Below are 20,517 nucleotides of genomic sequence, written 5' to 3'. Positions count from 1 at the left end.
GAGTGCAGTCGCATAGAGTAGAGTGATGCACAGTAGACTGCAGAGGTGTAGAGTGCAATGGCATATAGTGAAGTGGCGCAGCGTGGTGTGGAACAGAGTTGGGTTGTGCAAGGTAGAATGCAGAGGTGTACAGTAGAGTGCCGTAGAGTGCAGTTGCATAGAGGGCAGCAGAGTGGCGTAGAGTTGAATGGTGCAGAGTAGAGTGCAGTGGCATAGAGCAGTGATGCAGAGTAGAGTGTCAGAGTGCAGGGTCGTAGAGTGGAGGGTCACAGGGTGTTGCAGGTAGAGTGGTGCAGAGTAGAGTGGTTCAGAGAGCAGGGGCGTAGAGTACAGCGGTGAAGAGTAGAATAGAATGGAGTAGAATGCAGTGATGTAGAATGCAGTGGTGTAGAGTGACATAGCATGCAGTGGCATATAGTAGAATGCTGTAGAGTATACTAGCATAAAGTGCAGTGGTGCAAAGTAGTTGGCGTAGGTGCAGTGGTGTAGGGTGCACTGAGTTTGAATAAAGTGGTGTAGAGAGCATTAAGATAGAGTCTAGTGGTTTAGGGTACAGTGGCATAGCGTAGATTGCAGTGGGGTAGAATGGCCAGAGTGCAGTGGCATTGAGTAGATTGTTTCACTGTGGAGTAGTGCAGACTATAAGGGTGCAAGGTAGAGCGCAGTGGTATAAAGTAGAGTGGTAAAGAATAGAGTGGCAAAGTATTGATTACAGTACCACAGAATGGATTGCGCAGAGTGGTATAGAGTGCAGTGGCATAGATTAGATTGTTTCAGAGTAGAGTGAAGTGGTGTGGAGCAGGGTAGAGTGAAATGGGGCAGGGTAGAGTGGAGTGGTATAGAGTAGTAACGTAGAGTGCATTTTGGTAGAGTACAGTGTTGGGGAGTGGTGTGGAGTAGTTCAGAGTGGAGTGGCCTTTAAGAGTGGTACAGAGTGCAGTGTCAAAGTGCAGTGGTACTCAGTAGATTAGACTGGTGTGGAGTGCAGTAGAGTGGTGCAGAGTAGAGTGCAGTGCTCAGAGTAAAGTGGCACGGAGTACATTGGCATAGAATTCAGTGGCAAAGAGTGCAGTGCTCAGAGTGGAGTGTCGAGGAGTGCAGTAGTGTAGAGTAGAGTGCGTTGGTGTACAGTGCAGAAGCCTAGAGTGGTGCAGAGTAAAGCGACAGATTGAAATGGTGAAGAGTGGTTTAGAGTGCAGTGTCGTAGAGTAGAGTAGTATAGTTGCGTGCAGTGCAGGGTAGATTGGTATAGAGTTCAGTGGTGTAGAGTGTATTACATTTTGAGTAATGTGGTGTAGAGAACATTGGTGTAGAGTGCAGTGGCACGGAGTGCAACAATGTAAAATTAGTGGCATAGTGCGGAGTGGGGTAGAGTGGATGACAGAGTGGATGACAGAGTGAATAGAGTGACAGACTGCAGTCGCATAAAGTAGTTTGTTTTAGACTAGATTGAAGTGACAGAGTGCAGTGGTATAGAGAAGAGCGTCAGAGTTCAGTGGTGTAGAGTAGATTAAAGTTGATTGGCGTAGAGTGGATCAAGGCAGAGTAGTGTTCAGTGTTGGAGAGTCAAGTGACAGAGTGAAGTGGCAAAGACTGGTGCAGAGTATAGCGGTGCCATAAGTGGACTGGGTTTTGAGGTCTGGAGAATAAGACAAAAGGTTCAGTTGGGGGTCAATGTTAGAAATCAAAGATGTATTTATTTTTTAGAACATAAAGCAACACTGGCCGACACAGGACCTGGCTTGGCAGTTCTGGCTGGACTGTTCCCATGGGGCAGAGGGACAAGACTGATTTGCATATGGCTGGGTTCAAACTGGAATGGCATGGTGAGCAACAAAACGATGGCTTTAGGCCCAGATCTCTGCACTGGGGTGAATGTATGACATTGTTTTGCATTCTGTCCATCCCCTGTTGTTTTTGCACATGACACAGGCCGTTTCATCTGGGCCATTGGGAGTACTGATTAAACATTCCTATTTATGAGACAGTCAATATCCATTTCTACAGAGACATATGTGTCTGAGCATTTGCACAGATGGCGAATAAAAATATTAACACTAAGGGACACAATCATTATAAAAATAAGTTTATCTTTGTAAAGGCATTCTTGTCCATGCATCACTTAAAGTGTGGAGTCTTCCGACATGATAACCATAACAGTGCGTGGTCAGGTGAGGTGTACCGAGTTGGGTGATGCAGTAAAGAGGGGTATAACAATCCAAAGACAGAGCACAACACCAATAGTACAATCTGACCAAAAGAAAGTCAGTAATGGTTTTTAATTATTAAAGTGCAATATACACAGACACAATCACATTAGCAAGAGCATTAGAATGCTTGGTAATATCTTGTAATGTTGACACTTAGGAAAATCAGCTGACACGAGTTTCGTTGTAGATTGACTTTCTCAAGGCTGTTGGTGAAGTAAAGTACAACAGTAAATGATATTTCAGGTGACAACACAAAAAAAGAGCATTCAGAAAAGCTACATCGCAACAATGTTAAGGCTAAATCAAATTTCTGCATAGCACGAACCAGTTCAGAAAAGATCAAAAAAGATCAAATAAAGAGTGCTCAAATGATGGAAAGGGTGACCCGAAACATGCCCCTAAGGAGGAGAACATAAGTAGATTTAAAGAGAAGGTTTCTGTGGTCACCACCTATAACTCAACCAGTAACATCTTTTATAAAATTCTACTCAAGCATTGGAATGTCCTACGTTTGGATTCTGATATTAATAAGGTCATCAATGAGAAGCTCAATGTCATCTACAAGCGAGGTCAGACTCTCAGAAATATACTCAGTCCCAGTTTCTACAACCCGAGGCACCGTGGTAGGGGTTCTACCTAGCTAGGTACACCTCCTTTGGGTTTTTTCAAATGTGGTTTCTGCTCCGTTTGTCCCCATGCCTCAGATAGGACCAACATTTTTAGTTACAATACAGAGACGGAACATAAAATCAAGAGTTTCATGAATTGCAACACCAAGCTCACAGTTTACTGCATCATTTGTGCATGCAATGAGATCTACATGGGTAGTACCATTAGACCCATGAAAGAAAGGATCCAGGAACATTTACGAGCCATTAAAAATGCTAATTTGAACTATCAGCTAGCGGCACACTTTAATGCCACACACGGTCCTGCAGAAATTTCGAAGATCAAATTTCATGGACTTGAGAGCATTATAGACAATCCTAGAGCGGGAGATAAACTTCGACAACTGCATAAAATAGAGGCATCTTGGATATGCAAATTGAGAACTGTTGACCAAGGATTGAATACCGATAGGGAAATGTAGGTCTTTCTCAGGGACTAATCTCAATGTTTGAACTAGTATAAAAAAAGATTTCCCTGGGAGTACTGCTATGACCATGTCTTTATTGAATGGCTTGTATTGGTTGAATTTCACTGGCTTTTTCTTTAATGAAAACGGGCTATATTAAACAAAAAAAGACTACTTTGTTTATATGTAATCACACACATAGGGGTCTGTTGACTCCAAGGAGCCACATTCTATCCTTGCAATAGGCACTGTGATGTACAGATAGTCCAGAGGCATTTATACATTTTCTTTTTCAAAGAACAAAATATTCTGCAACTATTTTGTTAGGCTTTCACCTTCAGGTAAAAATATACAGAGGCATTTATAGTATATATATTTTTAAAAGGTAAATATATAATATTGGTGGAAACTACATTGTTCTATGTTATGAAAGCTCAGTTGGGTAATGAGGTCACTGCAGATGTCTCAGTGTAGCCAGAGAGTCCCAGAACTTGATCCTGGTTGGTGCTACAGGGGTAGTGACATGTATCTATAGTGCACAAGGTTTCAGCTTATGACTGAAAGCACTGTGGCTATGCAAGTCATTATTTTAAAACTGTATTACACATAGTAGAAGATAGGCTGCCTCAAAATGCAAGTGATTTTGGGTGTAATATAGAAAACCAGTTTGTGGCCACAAAGCCGGAGTTTAAAAAAACAAAACAAGGTTTGAAACTGCAAAATGGATTTTTTTTAATGTATATTATAATTTGGTAACTGTTTAGAAAGGCATAATGATCTGCTATTTGGAAGGGGTGCATTTAGGGTGTTCCTTCTAAATAGCGGATCCTTATGGTATGTATCTATGTTTTGGGACCATTGAAAAGTTACTGACCCCTGGGTTGGGGTGGTAACATTAAAAAATGTGAATGGAAACAAAAACGTTTGTTGGGGCGTAGGAAGTGATCCAGGGGACCACTGCCAACTCTCAAATTTCATAACAAAAAAAACGAACTTTTATTTATATATGCAGCCCTATTGCCTTTAAGTGTGATGATAGACAAGGAACTCCAGCGGGGCACCATCCCTGTGGTGGCATCAATTCATAGTGAGTCGCTTCACAATTTAAAACCTACCTAATGAATATTGAAGAGGTAGGTCTGATTGTGACCTACTATGAGTTGGTATTGTGTGAAGCGACTTACTAGTACATAGGCAGGTTCACAAAATCCTTTGCTATTCGCAAAAATTTAGTGTGTAATTTGCAACCGCTTTTTGCAAATAAAAATCTTGCTCATTTGCTCATCAGGCCTTTAGCATTTAAGATCAAATAAGTGTGTTAAAAATATTTATTTGGAATAATATGCAATCAAACTGTACCCAATGCAAAACTTTATTATAAGTTTCCATTAGTAGGACACACTCCAGAACACAGCTAATAACATCCTTAGATTGTCTCAAACCTTTGTCAACGTGAAGACTCCAATGACTCCATGAATTAAAGGGTATACTAGCTCCCAAGCCTTTAGATTTGCGGTTAACCAATTGTGCACATTTACATTTATTTCAGCTAGCAGGCAACCTGGTAAGAATGCTTGTTCTACATTTGCTGTCTGCCCCAAACTTGGCTGTTCAGAACAGCAGTACCCCTCCCTTCTCTTTGAGCCCGAGGGACCAGCAGGTCATTATTATCCGTTCTGGAATGGTTTTTTTTAAATGGGAAGTGGTATTGTAAAAAATCAAAAGACTGAGAATGTCATTCCTATTAGACACTCCACCTCAACGACTGTGATCAACCCAAAGGTATTTACATCTAGAGGAGGCTCCGTTTGCTTTTTCATTGCTTCTCGTGGCTCATGGTGTTGTGCGGTCTCAGTCTAATCACCCTACGTGCAAGGCACCCATAAAAGACACGGCCCAATAGGGAACTGTGCATTGTGGAATTCTTCAGATTCACGCAGAGCCATAGTAACAAAACATATTAAGAGCATAACTCTGGTCCGGTCATGTGACATCAGAAAACCTCCCTTATAGGCCACACAACAAACCTGCACGGTCCCATCTATGTCACTCCACAGAGTACCTCTCGGCAAATGCTCTTTGTTACCTCATTAGGAGTATGAACCACTGTATAAATACAACACCGAAACAATAAAACATGCTCAAGCCCTACAGGTCCATAATAATGGCAATACATCTCTATTGACATAACCTGCTATAATAGTACAGACTTTACTTAACACCTGATCCAAAACTGTGCTTTAAATTCCAATCCTGTCACAAATGTATGTTTGCACATAGATAGAAATTCTGGGTTGTGCATCAATTATCACATTAACATAACATTTGCATTTGTAAAGCGCATGTTCACCCAGAAGGGTATCTTGGTGCTAAATAACAGGTGGTTATTGTTACCCAACTCAATAGTACCCAATGTATCAACCTAAGAAGGATGAAAGGCTGAGTGGACCTGCCGGGATTTGAACCTATGACCATGAGGTCCAACACAGGCCTCTACAGTGGACGCATTAGTCTACTACGGCCTGCCATTTTCACCAGAAAAAGCCTGAGAAAATCGATAAGGATAAACACTAAGATATAAATGCCAAACATGCAGTATTTGGTGTGGCTAACACCATTCCGCATGTTAGGCTTCATTTAGAGGTGGGAAACTAACGAGAAGTGAATTATGTTTCCCTTTAATGATCCCACTCCAGCATGGCTGCCATTACCATGTCCGCTAAATATCGCCCAAGCTCTACATAACTTGGAACCATGCTCTTGGCCTCAAATCTATCTTTGTGCTTCTATCACGATGATACCCAAACAGGTATGTATCCTACAATATATTACTCTCATTGTGCAATCACCAAGTCCACCTAGTTCATCCATGTTTCTATCTGATGCAACTTCACAGCCTCTACTCAATGTCCACCTCTGTCTTGTGGTTGTGTGTGGAGAGTGGTGGATCTATTTGTTCTGTCCATTTTTCTGCAGTCACCAGCTCGGTTTTAGTTCTTGCGTCATGATAACATCTTAGAGATAACCAAATAGATAATGATCATTCATAGATATTGAGAATACACAAAGACCACCAGACTCGCCTGATATGCCAAACGGCCTGCCTGCTATAACCCGGAAGACCATGCGAATGGAGATGATGGGAGCCTGGCGTAAGGTCAGCAGATCTACCTGGGGGTGATAAGCCAAAGGCCTCCGCCGCTCAGGCAGAGGACGGTCTACTCTATTCAGAGATCCCCATCGACCTGGCCAGAGTTGCTCTGCTGCGAGAACTGGCAAAGAGGTGGCCATGAAATAACTTTGAGAAAACTGGTTCTAAAGTGCTTTGTATTGAAATCTGTAGAAGCTGATTTTTACTTGCCAAATCATTCATTCCCCTTTTAAAATATTTGTCAGTATCCTATAAACATCGTCAAAACTAATACAGGTTTTTGTAATCACACTGGGCTTAACCTGTTTAAAATGCACAACGTATCACTCTGTTTTCTTGAATTGGCTTACGGGTCAGCTCCACCCCAATGTTTGCGGTGTTAGCCCCACCTCCTCTGGGTGATTTAGGTTAGCCCTTCCCCCCTAAACTTCAGGTCTTCTTGCGCCCCTGATGCGCGCACAACTTTCACTTCTAACAGTCGAGCAAGGCCCATACCTAATCCAGAGATCACAACATCAAACTATTACTTGGGGGAGTCAACAATTACAGGAATTACTCACACATCCTCTGAAATATATGGCTACATTATCCTTCCGTAGGCCCTCTGAAACTGCTCTTTCACATCAAGCTATCAAGGGACCACTGCACAGCATGTCTGAAATGTGGGCCAATGTTAAGATGCAGTGCTAAAGGAAAGGGATGAAACAAAGCAGTGCTGCAACATACACCGCGCCTACCCCCTGAATAATTTGGTAATGCTCCCGGGGAAAGAACCGAGTTCTCCTGCGGTTTTCAGTTTACACATTAACAGCCACATGCATCAAAGTCCGGTTTTTCGATTCCTTATTTGCGATTTTTAGGGAATCGCAAATAAGGAATCGCAAAATGGGATGCATGATTTAAATCGCATAATATTTGCGATTCTGTAAAAAACGCAATTTTTACCGAATCGCAAATATTATGCGAATTCTAATTTGCGATTTCGCAATTCCCATTGATTCCTATGGGCCAAAAGGCCCATAGGGATCAATGGGAAGGCATTGACATTTTGCGAATTTCAATTAGCGATTTGCAAAATGTTAATGCATTCCATGGGTGCAGGGGGGGGTCCAAAGAACCCCCCCCCCTGCACCCTTGAAATGTATTTTGAAGTGCATGTTTCACACACACATGTCCTAAGGACATGTGTGTCTGTAACATGAGTGTTTTAAAATACAATTTTGAGCAGTTTAATACATTTTCGCAAATTACCACGAGGTTCACCCTCGTGGTAATTTGCACCCCCTAATTGCGAATTCGCAATTTTAAAAGTAATCATGCATTGCTTTTAAGGAATCACAAATTTGCGATTCCTTAAAAGCAATCGCATTTTTGGAATTCGGTAAAAATAGCGATTTTTCCAAAAATGTTTGATGCATCCCCAAAACCTATTTAGGAATCGCAAACGGCCGAATTTACCGATTCGCACCGTTTGCACTTCCTAAATAGGTTGATGCATGTGGCCGTAAATCTCCACACTTCAGTGTCTAAGTTATGCATCATTGTTTTCAATTTGTGCATTACCTTAGATTTTGTGCCGCATGGCCCACTGTGACTGGAGACGTAACTGCACAATAGCCAGGCAGCACTACCAAGCACATTGAGGTGACATTAAAACGCTAAATAAACACATTTGCTAACAGTAAGATGTCTTCCCCATTCCTTGCACTCTGCGAACTCCGCTACAGAGCAGGACTGGACAGGCCGCTCTTAGAGAAAGCTTGCGGAGCGAGAAAGGATGAAAGTGTCCATCCACACCATTCTGGTATTTTCGGCTGCAAGGGCAAGAAAGTTAGCCCCGGAAGCGTGGATTCCTTGAAAAGATCTCAGCAGGTGTGCGCCTGGAATCTTAGACCAGGCTCTTTCCTGTGATCTTGCCCTGGCTAGAACTGCTGTATATAGCAGACAGACAGACGAGGGGGCTGAAGGATAAAAAGGCAGAACCTGAACCCAAGCATGGTAAGTGAGAAGGCTTCAAAGGGCAGAGCGCCAAGAGAGGGGTATCACAGAGACCTCAGACACATTCCCAAACTCGGGCTTCCTCAGCATACCAGAGCGGAGGACCGTCGACTATTCACAGAAATGACTTCCATGGGCCCCTTCCTGCTTGAGAAATGTGCACTGACTTGCTGTGTACAAGTCACACTGTTAAAGCCTCCTCGACGTCTCTGCTGGATGCGTTCTATTTTTTCATTTCTCCGACAGCAGTACTGGGAATTGCTCCATGATTCAGGGAAAACTGACAACAGCCAGAGCTTCACTTGGCTGCATTTAATGGAAACAAACAGTTGTGGGAGGGAGGGAATGTTCTTTCCAAAACAACTCGAGTAGAGTCTGGCAGCAGTTTCACTCTCCAAGCTCACAAGGGAGGGCGCTTCCCTCATTTAAAATAAAATAGGGGGTTCCCCCGGTTTATATCCTCCAAAATGGTGATGACGCTCTAGCAGAATGGGGATTTGGGGGGGCAGCCGACCAGCGGAATGCCTTCCCCCCCCGGAAGTTTGGGGCAGCGGGAGAGGGGGGGAGAAAGTTTGAGCTCCGTGGGTTGCCGTAGCTGGGCTGGTTGGGCTTCCTTGGGCTCCTTTTGGGCTGGTCCAGATAAAACCGGCCATTTTGTGTCACTGCACACCTTTGTGGTGCAGTGACACAGCAGCCGGGTGGCTGTGGTTAAATTGTTGTGAAATTGTTGTGGGCCGTTTATTAATTGTTGACCGTGTACTGATTAGCCGTGCGCGGTGGGTGTGATTGCTAGTGTTGGTCGGCGTGTTGCGGTCCATGGCGGCGGTGTTTGCGGCGGTATAGCGACTTTCGATGACCCCAGGGTGGACGAGGCATTGAGGCTGTTGGGCGAGGCGGGCCGCATGGACATGGTGCGGCCCGACCTCCTGGTAAGGCCGCAGCGGCGCGCTGCCAACAGCGCCGCTGCAGCAGTACTGGCATGCGAGCCGCCACGGCTCGCTCTGCGAGGCATGGGGGGGCGGAAGGGGCGAGGGGCGGCGCGAGGAGCCAGCGCCGCAAGGCACGGAGAAGGGTTGGGAGGGCCGGGCGGAGAGGGAGGTAGCAGGCGCTGGCATTTGTGGAAGGGGTGGGGGGAGGGGGAGAGGTGCCTGGGGGTGGGGGGGGCAGCCCGCGAGGCGCACAGAGAGTTGGGAGGGCTTGGTGGGGTGGGGGCAGACCCGGGGGACCAGGTAGTAGCGCCAGAGGTGGATGTGGGGAGTGGGGCAGGGGGCCTGGGGGCGGGGGGGTGGTGCTGGGGCTGTCGGGGGGGGGGGGGGGGCGGGATGCGGGGGGGAGCGGTGCCACAGCGCGTAGAACAGGGTGGGATGCTGGCGGGGGGTGGGGACGCGGGGGGGGGGCTGGCTCACCACTATTGATTGAGGACACGGAGGTGGAGGGGGGGGAGGGGGCATGGTGGGCCCGAGCAGGCATTTGTCGCCGGGGCGGGGGCGGCAGGGTAGGGGGACAGGAGGGGGGGAGTGACGGGCTGGGGCGGAATGGTGGGGAGGGGTGCGGAGGCGGAGGAGCGGCGAGGGAGAGGGCTGGGCCGGGTCTGAGTGGGTGTGTCGGTTGGGGTAGTGGGGGTGAGGCAAGGGGTGTGGGGGGAGTAGCGGGCCAGGGGGGAGTGGCGGCGACGAGGTGGGAAGCGGGGGTGCGGTGGGGGGCCTGAGGAGGGAGGTGTGGGGGGGGTTTGGTGGGGTCGGGAGGGCTGGGAATGGGAGGGGGATAGGGCCTGGGTGGCGGGGGGATCCCGTCGCGGCGCGAAGGCCACTCGGCAGGGTGGGGCGGGGGGGCGACGCTGGGATGGGGGAGCTGTGGCGGGGGGGCACGTGGGGGGGGGGGGAAGGTTTTTTTCCACCCCGGCATGCTGGACTCCACCTTTTTTCCTTGGCAGGAGCTGTTCGCGAGGCGCTCGGGTGAGCAGCATGCGGCTCGAAACCACCGAGAGGATGGGCCGGCTCTGTCTGGTGCGGGCGGCCGAGCTCAAGCGAGGGACCTGGCTAATGACCGCAAAGAATGAAGGCGGGATTCGTCTCCGCCGCCCCCCCCCTGAAGGGTTGTTACGGCCGCCGGGGGTAGGGGAGTGAGGATGGATGCACATACTTCTGGTTGTGATGCGAGTGTTGCGGACGGGAGTGGGAGTGTGGATTTGGTGGACTTGATGCGGGTGTGTCGGGAGAGGGCGGGGTTGAGCCGGCTGGAACCCCCAAGGGGGAGCCGGGGTTGTGTGGAGCCGGCTGATGGAAAGTCGTAGGAGGAAGGAGAGATTCGGGAGGAGGGGGGGGGGCGAGTAATGTTGTTGGCAGTGTATTACAGGTGCCAGCAAGGCGAGATGTGCCCAGAGTGACGGCCCCCTTAGCTCCACTGGTTAGGCGGCGGGATCCGGCAAGGACACCGACTTTGACGCCAGGTAAGGCGGGAGACGGAGCGGGGAGTGGCAAGCGGCGCTGTGTGCAAGTCTCGGTGGAGACTGGGGGCGAGGGAGAAGACGGATGGCGGCTGGTGCGGGGACGGTACATGTAGGACGCGGGAGTGGGCACGGACGGTGCGGCGACGGATCAGGCGCGTGTGGTGGGTCGGCGGCGGTCGGAGGGACACACTCTGCGGGTGGGGGGGAAGGAGAGTTGTGTGGTGCCGGTGCATAGGTTACCGTACATGGGGCTGACAAATACATGGATGTGGTGCGGAGAGCGCAGGTGACATACGGCGGGTTTGCGCGGTCACACTATGACGAGGAATTTCAGGCGCGCATGGCGGCGGACCCGGAGGCGCAATGGGGGGAGCTGGATTCAGATTTGCACCAGCAGACGATGGGCGGGGCCAAGTTTGGCCGCACCATTTACACGGCCAGCGGTTTGCCGCTGGTGCCGCCCCCATTTGCAGCCTGCCCCACCCGCGGGGGGGGGTGGGGCAGGGGGGAGTCTGGCGGGCAGGCCATGGTCGGGGCCTGCTGGGACTTCAATAGAGGTGCGTGCGGGAGGGCGGCATGCCGTTTCCGGCACGAGTGCTCCAAATGCGGGCGGCGGCACCCAGTGCTGCGTTGCTGGGGTCTTGGTACCACCAGGACAGCAGCCCGCGCAAGGAGGTGCCCAAGCAGGGGGGGGGGGACAGGGTGGAGGGAGGGGGGGTTGCAGTGGGGGGGAGAGCCGGAGCTTTGGGCAAAGGCTCATACGCCGGTTAAGATCGAGCGGATGGAGCCCTGGCTAGCGGCATATCCGCGGGCGGAGGATGCTGCGGTGCTGCGTCGTGGTTTTCGGGAGGGGTTTTGGCTGGGCTATGAGGGCCCTCGGATTGCTCGCTGGGCGGACAATCTGAAGTCAGTGAACGCGCACAAGGGCATTGTGAGAGAGAAGCTGTTCAAAGAGGTCAGGGAAGGTAGGATGGCGGGCCCCTTCACGGATCCGTCTATGCCGGGTTTGATCATCTCCCCCATCGGGGTCGTGCCCAAGAAAGAGTAGGGGCAGTTCCGGCTGATACAACACTTGTCTTGGCCGAAGGGGGAGTCGGTCAATGCCTACATTTCGGCGGACCTGGCGTCGGTGACTTACTCGTCGGTGGACGTGGCGCGGAGGCTCGTCTCGGCGGCAGGGAGGGGCGCGCTGATGGCGAAATGCGATGTCAAGTCGGCTTTCTGAATCCTACCGGTCCACCCGGCGGATCACTAGTTGTTGGGGATTCAGTTTGAGGGGCTCATATTTGTGGACAAGGCGATGCCGATGGGGTGCTCCATTTCGTGCGCGCTATTTGAGCGTTTCAGTTCGTTCCTGCAGTGGGTTTTTTCCAGGCGCACAGGCTCGGAGTCAGTGACGCACTACCTGGATGAGTTTTTCCTGGTGGGGCGGCCCAGAGCGGCGGACTGCCAGCGGCAGCTATACGGTTTGGCCGGGGATTTCGGTGTTCCCTTGGCGCCAGAAAAGACGTGCGGTCCCAGTACGGTGTTGTCCTTTCTCGGTATCGAGCTCGACTCGGTCGCCATGGAAGCACGCCTGCCGGGAGACAAGAGGTCAGCGATGCTGGGTTTGGTGGATGGAATGCTGGCAAAAAGGAAGGTGACTGTGAGGGAGGTGCAGGTGCTGTTGGGTCATTTGAATTTTGCTTGTCGCGTGGTGAGAGCGGGCCGAACGTTCTGCCGGCGTTTGGGTTTGGCGTTGTCCGGTTTGACCTTGCCTCATCACCATGTGCGCCTCTCGACGGGGATGAAGGAGGATCTGTGCATGTGGCGGGCGTTCAACGGAGTACCCATGGCGCCGGCAGAGGACTGGGAGTGGGACGTCACCATGTGCTCTGATGCGGCGGGCATCAGCGGTTTCGGTTTGTACTGGGATGGCAAATGGTGCACGGAGCAGTGGCCAGCGCAATGGCAAGCAGGAGGGCGGAGCATTGCGTTTTTGGAGTTGTTCCCGTTGGTGGTGGTGGTCACGGTGTGGTTGGGGGTGCTGGCGCACAAGCGTGTGTTGTTTCGGGTAGACAACATGGTAGTCGTGCAGGTGGTGAACAGGCAGTCGGCCCGGGACCTGCAAGTGCTGAAATTGATGAGGGTGTTTGTGGTGTGTTGCTTAGAGAATGACATCCTGTTTCAGGCGCGCCACGTCCCAGGAGTGGACAATGACATTGCGAATGCTTTGTCTCGTTCACAGTGGGAGAGGTTCTATGAGCTAGCCACGGCGGCGGAGGAGGTCAAGACGCTGGTGCCGGAAGAACTGTGGTCGGTGAGTGAGGACGGGTCTTTCAGCTGGTGAAGGCGTCCGTAGCGGTGTCGACGTGGAAGGCGTATGAGAAAGCCTGGGAGGAATTCCTGCTGTCTGGCGCGGTAAGGCGAGGGGACCGGTGGCTGCGCGAGGAACAGGGGTGCGGTTCATGTTGGCGCTCATGGATAAAGGGCTGTCGCGGGTGTTGTTACATTGATTCCCGAATTTGATATGTGTGTCTTTACAGGTGCTGTGGCGGGCCGGAGGTGGCCGTTTTGAATGTGTATATTGTGGGGGCACTCATTCGTCAAGCGGGCAGAACATGCGGAGTGGGACAGGCATCTGACACTCAATTTGGGATTGGATGAAGGGTTGTACCGTTGTCAATGGAGGGGAAAAGGGGGTAGGCGTTGGCATGAGTTGTTGCCCCTGTTGAATACGGTGGTCAGGGGGGGGGGGTGTGCCCGGATGTGGTGGGGATTCATCTGGGCGAAAATGACTTGGTGCAGTGTAAGGGGCTGGCATTGCTCAAGCAAATGAAAAGGGACCTGAGGGAAATCAGGAAGCAATGGGCGGGCTGTCATGTGATCTGGTCAGAGTTTATCCCCAGGCGGGTGTGGAGGGGAGCGGAGCGCCCAGGAGCTATAGACGGGGCCCGGAGGAAGATTAACGAGAGATGAGGGACTTTTGTGCCAAGGAAGGGGTGGGGAGGATGGAGCACCCGGAATTGCGCTACGGAGCAGGGTATTTTTCAGGGAGGATGGGATCCACCTGTCTAGGTATGGAATGGAATTGTACATAGTGCAGTTGAAGGAGGCGTTGGATGGAGCTTTGAGGGTGCTCAGGTATCCCAGGAGGCAGGAGTCCTAGGGGGGGGGGTCAAAAGTCGTAAGCGACTTCCGAGTGGCGCTTTCCTAAGGAGATAGGGGGGTATTTGCTGGAGGCCTGGGCTGTATTGGTAGGCGAGGGGTTGAGGTCATTGAGGTCACTGCGGTCATTCAGTCTCTGGGTAGGGGGGGTAGGTTGCTGAGCTTGTGTTTGTATTTCAGTTGCAATGTTGGGGTTAACTTTGGGGGTGGGGGCTGTCAGGCAGTTGTTATTTAGTGAGCAGTAGTTTTGTTCGGCACAGGCCAGGTGGGTTGTTGTTTAGGTGCACCTGATTCCAATAAAGCGGCCTTTATCACACTATTTTGGTGTCCTTGTCAGTGCTTCCCCCCCCTCACCTACTGGTGAGCCCCAATGGGGATTTGGGGGGGCAGCCGACCAGCGGGAGGCTTGCCCCCCCGGGGAAGTTTGGGGCAGCAGGAGAGGGGGGGGGGGAGTTTGAACTCTGTGGGTTGCCGTAGCTGGGCTGGTTGGGCTTCCTTGGGCTCCTTTTGGGCTGGTCCTGATAAAACCGTCCATTTTGTGTCACTGCACACCGTTTGTGGTGCAGTGACACAGCAGTCGGGTGGCCGCGGTTAACTTGTTGTCCCGCCCTCCCTCCCTGTGTTTTTTCCCCGAGGGGTGGGTGGGTGTCCCAGGGGGCCTTTTTGCATTGAGGGTTCTTCCGGGGTTGAGAGGGGTTTTGTTGGACGATGGTGCACTGGATGTTAGGATTAAGAGTTGTGGTGTCGCTGGAACAGGTGCTGGTACTTGTTGGCGCTTTCCTAAGGAGATAGGGGGTATTTGCTGGAGGCCTGGGGCTGTATTGGTAGCGGGGGTTGAGGTCATTGAAGTCACTGTGGTCATTCAGTCGCTGGGTAGGGGGGTAGGTTGCTGAGCGGATGTTTGTATTTCAGTTGCAATGTTGGGGTTAACTTTAGGGGTGGGGGTGGGGGGGCTGTCAGGCAGTTGTTATTTAGTGAGCAGTTGTTTTGTTTGGCACAGGCCAGGTGGGTTGTTGTTTAGGTGCACCTGATTCCAATAAAGCGGCCTTTATCACACTATTTTGGGGTCTGTGTCAGTGCTCCCCCCCCCCTCACCTACTGGTGTGCCCCAAATGGTGGCGGGAATATTGAAAGCCTGAAGTACAGGCGAAGTTCCTAGTGTCTGCCTTGGAACACTTATCTCTGGCTGGGTGTATAAGGCCCGTTAGAGCAAGAGAGGGGAAAACAGAGCTGCAGCCGGTTGGTTAGGGACATTTGTAAGATTTAACACATTAACTATAGGACTAAGAGCAGGGGCGTTGGGAACCCCAACTTAAGCAAGGACTGCGACTGGGTGCCACTGGATGGGAAAATGGGTCTCACTAAACAATGCATTAATTAGTACTTTATGGGCCTCCTCTGTCTGCAGATCTTTTTCATAAATAATACTGTAAGGCAATAAACGACAGGTGTGGAAGAAGGGCAGAAATGCACAGCAAAGAAAAGACAGAAAGAAACAAGTATTTGCAATGCAATAGGTCTCGCATTAGGAAAGTTTGAGCTATTGGTATTGTCAATGACAATTTTTTTATTTATGTGTTGGTTTTGAAAATAGCTAAATTAATAGCTTTGTCATTTCCAATGCCAATAGTTTTAACTTTCGCAAATGTGACACCTATAGCATTTGTAATGCAATATGTGTTGTATTTTCGTGACTCAAATGTATTGATATTACAAATAACAATGGCTTTTATTTTTTTGTAATAATTAATACTTAAATAAATGTTATTGTAATTTATAATGGCAATAGCTTAAACTTTAGTAAATTACTTTTGTGAAGATTATGTTCAGTGTATTTTATTGTGATGAAAATCCTCAACAGAAGTGAAATATTAACATCTTTTTGTGACATTTGTAATAAAGCTTGAAACATTGAGAACATATTTGAACCAGTTGTTGTTGAATAGTTGCACAGATTGATGCTGTAGTGGTGGGGACGAGTGATGTTGTGGTGGGGACGAGTGATGTTGTGGTGGGGACGAGTGATGTTGTGGTGGGGACGAGTGATGTTGTGGTGGCGACGAGTGATGTTGTGGTGGCGACGAGTGATGTTGTGGTGGGGACGAGTGATGTTGTGGTGGGGACGAGTGATGTTGTGGTGGCGACGAGTGATGTTGTGGTGGCGACGAGTGATGTTGTGGTGGCGACGAGTGATGTTGTGGTGGCGACGAGTGATGTTGTGGTGGCGACGAGTGATGTTGAGGTGGGGACGAGTGATGTTGTGGTGGCGATGTTGTGGTGGCGACGAGTGATGTTGTGGTGGCGACGAGTGATGTTGTGGTGGCGACGAGTGATGTTGTGGTGGCGACGAGTGATGTTGTGGTGGCGACGAGTGATGTTGTGGTGGCGACGAGTGATGTTGTGGTGGCGACGAGTGATGTTGTGGTGGCGACGAGTGATGTTGTGGTGGCAACGAGTGATGTTGTGGTGGCAACGAGTGATGTTGTGGTGGCGACGAGTGATGTTGTGGTGGCGACGAGTGATGTTGTGGTGGCGACGAGTGATGTTGTGGTGGCGACGAGTGATGTTGTGGTGGCAACGAGTGATGTTGTGGTGGCGACGAGTGATGTTGTGGTGGCGACGAGTGATGTTGTGGTGGCGACAAGTGATGTTGTGGTGGCGACGAGTGATGTTGTGGTGGCGAAGAGTGATGCTGTGGCGTTCAGTGATGCTGTGGTAGCGCCTAGTGATGCTGTGGTGCCCCCGAGTGATGCTGTGGTGATGCGATAGATAGATAGAGTGAGGGCGATAGATAGAGGGAGGGCGATAGATAAGACAGACAGACAGACAGATAGATAGAGTGAGGGTCTCCCAGTTCACGGTTCCCAGAAAGTAAGTAAAGGCCTCTGCATTGTACTAGTTTTGAAATTACCTTCTCTCTCCCTGCATTTTTACTTTGCCACGGGTTGTAAATATTGCTGCTGGTTTTTGTGTGTTAGTATTGGTGCAATGAATATTATTAGTAGTAGTATAGTCATAGCAGCAATGGTAGTACTGCCAGTATTGTACTGATTATCAAGTTTGTCTTGTGTTTGTCTGTAGTGAGTAGTGACTGTTTATATCTTTTCCCTTGTGCAGTAGCGTGGACCGCATCTCTTCCAGTGACTTGCTTTTCATGTTTTACAATAGTTTTAATTACCAAAGTGGCTTTTTGTCCCCGGTACTAAAAACAAACTAATATTCACAATAAATGCCTAAAAAAACAATGGATCACAAGCTATGAAAGTTGTCACCAAATGATGTGATGTCTGACAGCATTTACCAACTTCTGCACACCACCACAACAGACATATCCTTCCACGCACAGAAAAACATTACTCTGAAATAGCAGTTCATCCACTTGCATATGGAAAGACATCCTAAACACTTTTAGAAAATCAGGCTGGTGAAAACATTTGGACATCAACGACTGTCTTTGCCAATGCTTTTTATACAATATCATTTTTGCCAATGCTGTACATCTGCAACAAAAAAAGCATTTGCAATGCATTTGGGTCCTGAATTCTTGTCCTGAATTTTAACCATTTGTCCTGATTTTTGACCATTTGTCCTGAATGTTTGCACTGAGCGTCCTGAATTTGCACCCATGCCAGTTGCTCACCCTACTGCAGCCCTGTGCCTGAGGTGCATCATCAGAGCTGTGTGAATAATAACTGCTGTGAGCCACGTGCCTGAGGTGCATCATCAGAGCTGTGTGAATAATAACTGAAGGCAGCCCGTGCCAAGGTGCATCATCAGAGCTGTGTGAATAATAACTGCTGGCAGCCCCGTGCTGAGGTGCATCATCAGAGCTGTGTGTATAACTGTGTCAGCCCCTTGCCTGAGGTGCATCAGAGCGGTGTGAATAATAACTGTTGTCAGCCCCGTGCCTGAGGTGCAGCATCAGAGCTGTGTGAATAACAACTGCGTCAGCCCCGTGCCTGAGGTGCATCATCAGAGCTGTGTGAATAACAACTGCGTCAGCCCGTGCCTGAAGTGCATCATCAGAGTTGTGTGAATAATAACTGCATCAGCCCCGTGCCTGAGGTGCATCATCACAGCTGTGTGAATAATAACTGCGTCAGGCCCGTGGCTGAGGTGCATCATCAGAGCTGTGTGAATAATAACTGCGTCAGCCCCTTGCCTGAGGTGCATCATCAGAGCTGTGTGAATAATAACTGCGTCAGCCCCGTGCCTGAGGTGCATGATCAGAGCTGTGTGAATAATAACTGCGTCAGCCTCGTGGCTGAGGTGCATCATCAGAGCTGTGTGAATAATAACAGCTGTGAGCCCCGTGCCTGAGTTGCATCATCAGAGCTGTGTGAATAATAACTGCGTCAGCCCCGTGGCTGAGGTGCATCATCAGAGCTGTCTGAATAATAACAGCTGTGAGCCCCGTGCCTGAGGTGCATCATCAGAGCTGTGTGAATAATAACAGCTGTGAGCCCCGTGCCTGAGGTGCATCATCAGAGCTGTGTGCATAATAACTGCTGGCAGCCCCGTGCTGAGGTGCATCATCAGAGCTGTGTGAATAACAACTGCGTCAGCCCCTTGCTGAGGTGCATCATCAGAGCTGTGTAAATAATAGCAGCTGCGAGCACCGTGCCTGAGGTGCATCATCGGAGCTGTGCGAATAATAACTGCGTCAGCCCCGTGCCTGAGGTGTATCATCAGAGCTGTGTGAATAATAATTGCCGGCAGCCCCGTGCCTGAGGTGCATCATCAGAGCTGTGTGAATAATAACAGCTGTGAGCCCCGTGCCTGAGGTGCATCATCAGAGCAGTGTGAATAATAACAGCTGTGAGCCCCGTGCCTGAGGTGCATCATCAGAGCTGTGTGAATAATAACTGTCAGCCCCGTGCCAGAGGTGCATCATCAGAGCTGTGGGAATAATAACTGTCAGCCCCGTGCCTGAGGTGGGTCATGAAACCGGTACCTCCAAGGTGGGTCATGAAACCAGTTCCTTCAAGGTAGGATGCTTGATTGGCACAGCCTGGAAGGGTCCGAGTCCAGTGTCTTAGCTGCTGACCTTGCACTCTGGAGACCGGGGTTCTAATCACAGTTTCAGCACTTCAACCAACCGATTGTGTGATTCTGGTCAAATCACCTGTAACCTGTGCTTTCTCTTTATAAAGATGTTCAGTTCAAACCTGCAGAACGCAGGGCGGCACTGACCATGCTTGTAGTCCAGTCTCACAGGACAGCACAGATTAACAGTCAGGGTATAAACGGCTCAGCGCCTCGTTAGGAGGCTGCCAGCTCTGGGCACACCCTTGCTGCCAGATACTACTAATTGGAGAACAGTTAGGTTATAAACAGCGTTAATCTAGTGTGAAAAGGTGGCGGCAGCAGGTGAGTCAAGCAGGACTCTACACCCTTAAAGGGACGGAGTGAAAGACGCAGCCTTCCTTCCCTGAAGACACTGGTGCCCCTTCGAAGTGAAACACAAATGTAACCCTCAGCCCGACGACTGTAAACAAACCCGTTCAGCGCACGTGCAACTAATAACTCACGGATCCTTAGGAGATACTGGAATCAACATATGTCACAACCGCGCGAGAAGGGAGAACTTGTACGTCACTACTGTGGCACAAGTTACACTAGAGATAGACAGTATGAACTAAGTGAACTTTCCAAGTTCCAGAAGAATACTCCATGTCTGTTTCAGAGATTGGTAGTAACAAAAAATCCCCGATTTGTATTTAAAGTGCTAAATTCGGAAGCGATTGTAAGGCGGATTTTCTTCTGACATAGGGCGGTATGGTGGTGGGTACCAACTGGGTTTAGTATTTTGGCCACAAATTTAAAACTTTACAATTATGTCCGGTGTGTGACTTGGGCAGGAGGAACAGGCTGCCAGCGAACACGGAAGACAGCAAAACCGAAAGCAGCCTGGGCTGAGAGTGAGAGGGCGGGGGCTGCCCGTGCATGCGCGCTCTTTGTTATGGAGAACGAAGTCCGACAGCTGAAGTCCCGGGTGCCAGGAGGGGGCCTGGGTGAAGACCAGCGCTGTGGAGCTCCCATGCCAAGACTGACCCAATGGCTGCCGAGGGAAAGAGGGACATGGAACATGCGGAAAGAGCCCGGTGATTGGGGGGGAGGGGGTGGATGTGTACGAGTGTGTCTGTGTGTGTGTGTGTGTGTGCGCGTGAGCCCCTGAGTGGGGGGGGTGCGTGCGTGGCTGTGTGTGTGCGCGTGAGCCCGTGAGGGGGTGCGTGTGTGTGTGTGCGCGCGTGCACTTGTATGTGCCTGCGTCTGTGTGTGTGCCTGCCTGCGTGTTTAGGTGGGAATCTGAGGCAGGGGATATGCACGGCGCCGGTCTGGACGTGCACGTCCACAGACTCCAATCGCCACGTGTGCCCGACCCCGGTCTCAGATTCCCAGGAGACAGGCAACATTAGTTGTCGAACTGAACAATGCTTCGCATTGTTCTCCAGCTCGGACTAAAAAGCATTGTTAATGGACTGGT

At 50.0% G+C, this 20,517-nt stretch overlaps 1 protein-coding gene across 1 annotated transcript in view; it reads right to left on the bottom strand.

Annotated features, from left to right (window-relative positions):
- Positions 1–20,517, bottom strand: part of DMGDH (dimethylglycine dehydrogenase) — a 527,940-nt gene that overhangs the window by 108,478 nt on the left and 398,945 nt on the right. The window lies entirely within an intron of this gene.

The sequence above is a fragment of the Lissotriton vulgaris genome, chromosome 3_1 (genome assembly GCF_964263255.1).
Source record: "Lissotriton vulgaris chromosome 3_1, aLisVul1.2, whole genome shotgun sequence".
In the NCBI taxonomy this organism is placed as follows: Eukaryota; Metazoa; Chordata; class Amphibia; order Caudata; family Salamandridae; genus Lissotriton; species Lissotriton vulgaris.
The sequence above is the reverse complement of the archived record's forward strand: the minus strand, read 5'-3'. Positions and strand labels throughout refer to the sequence as shown.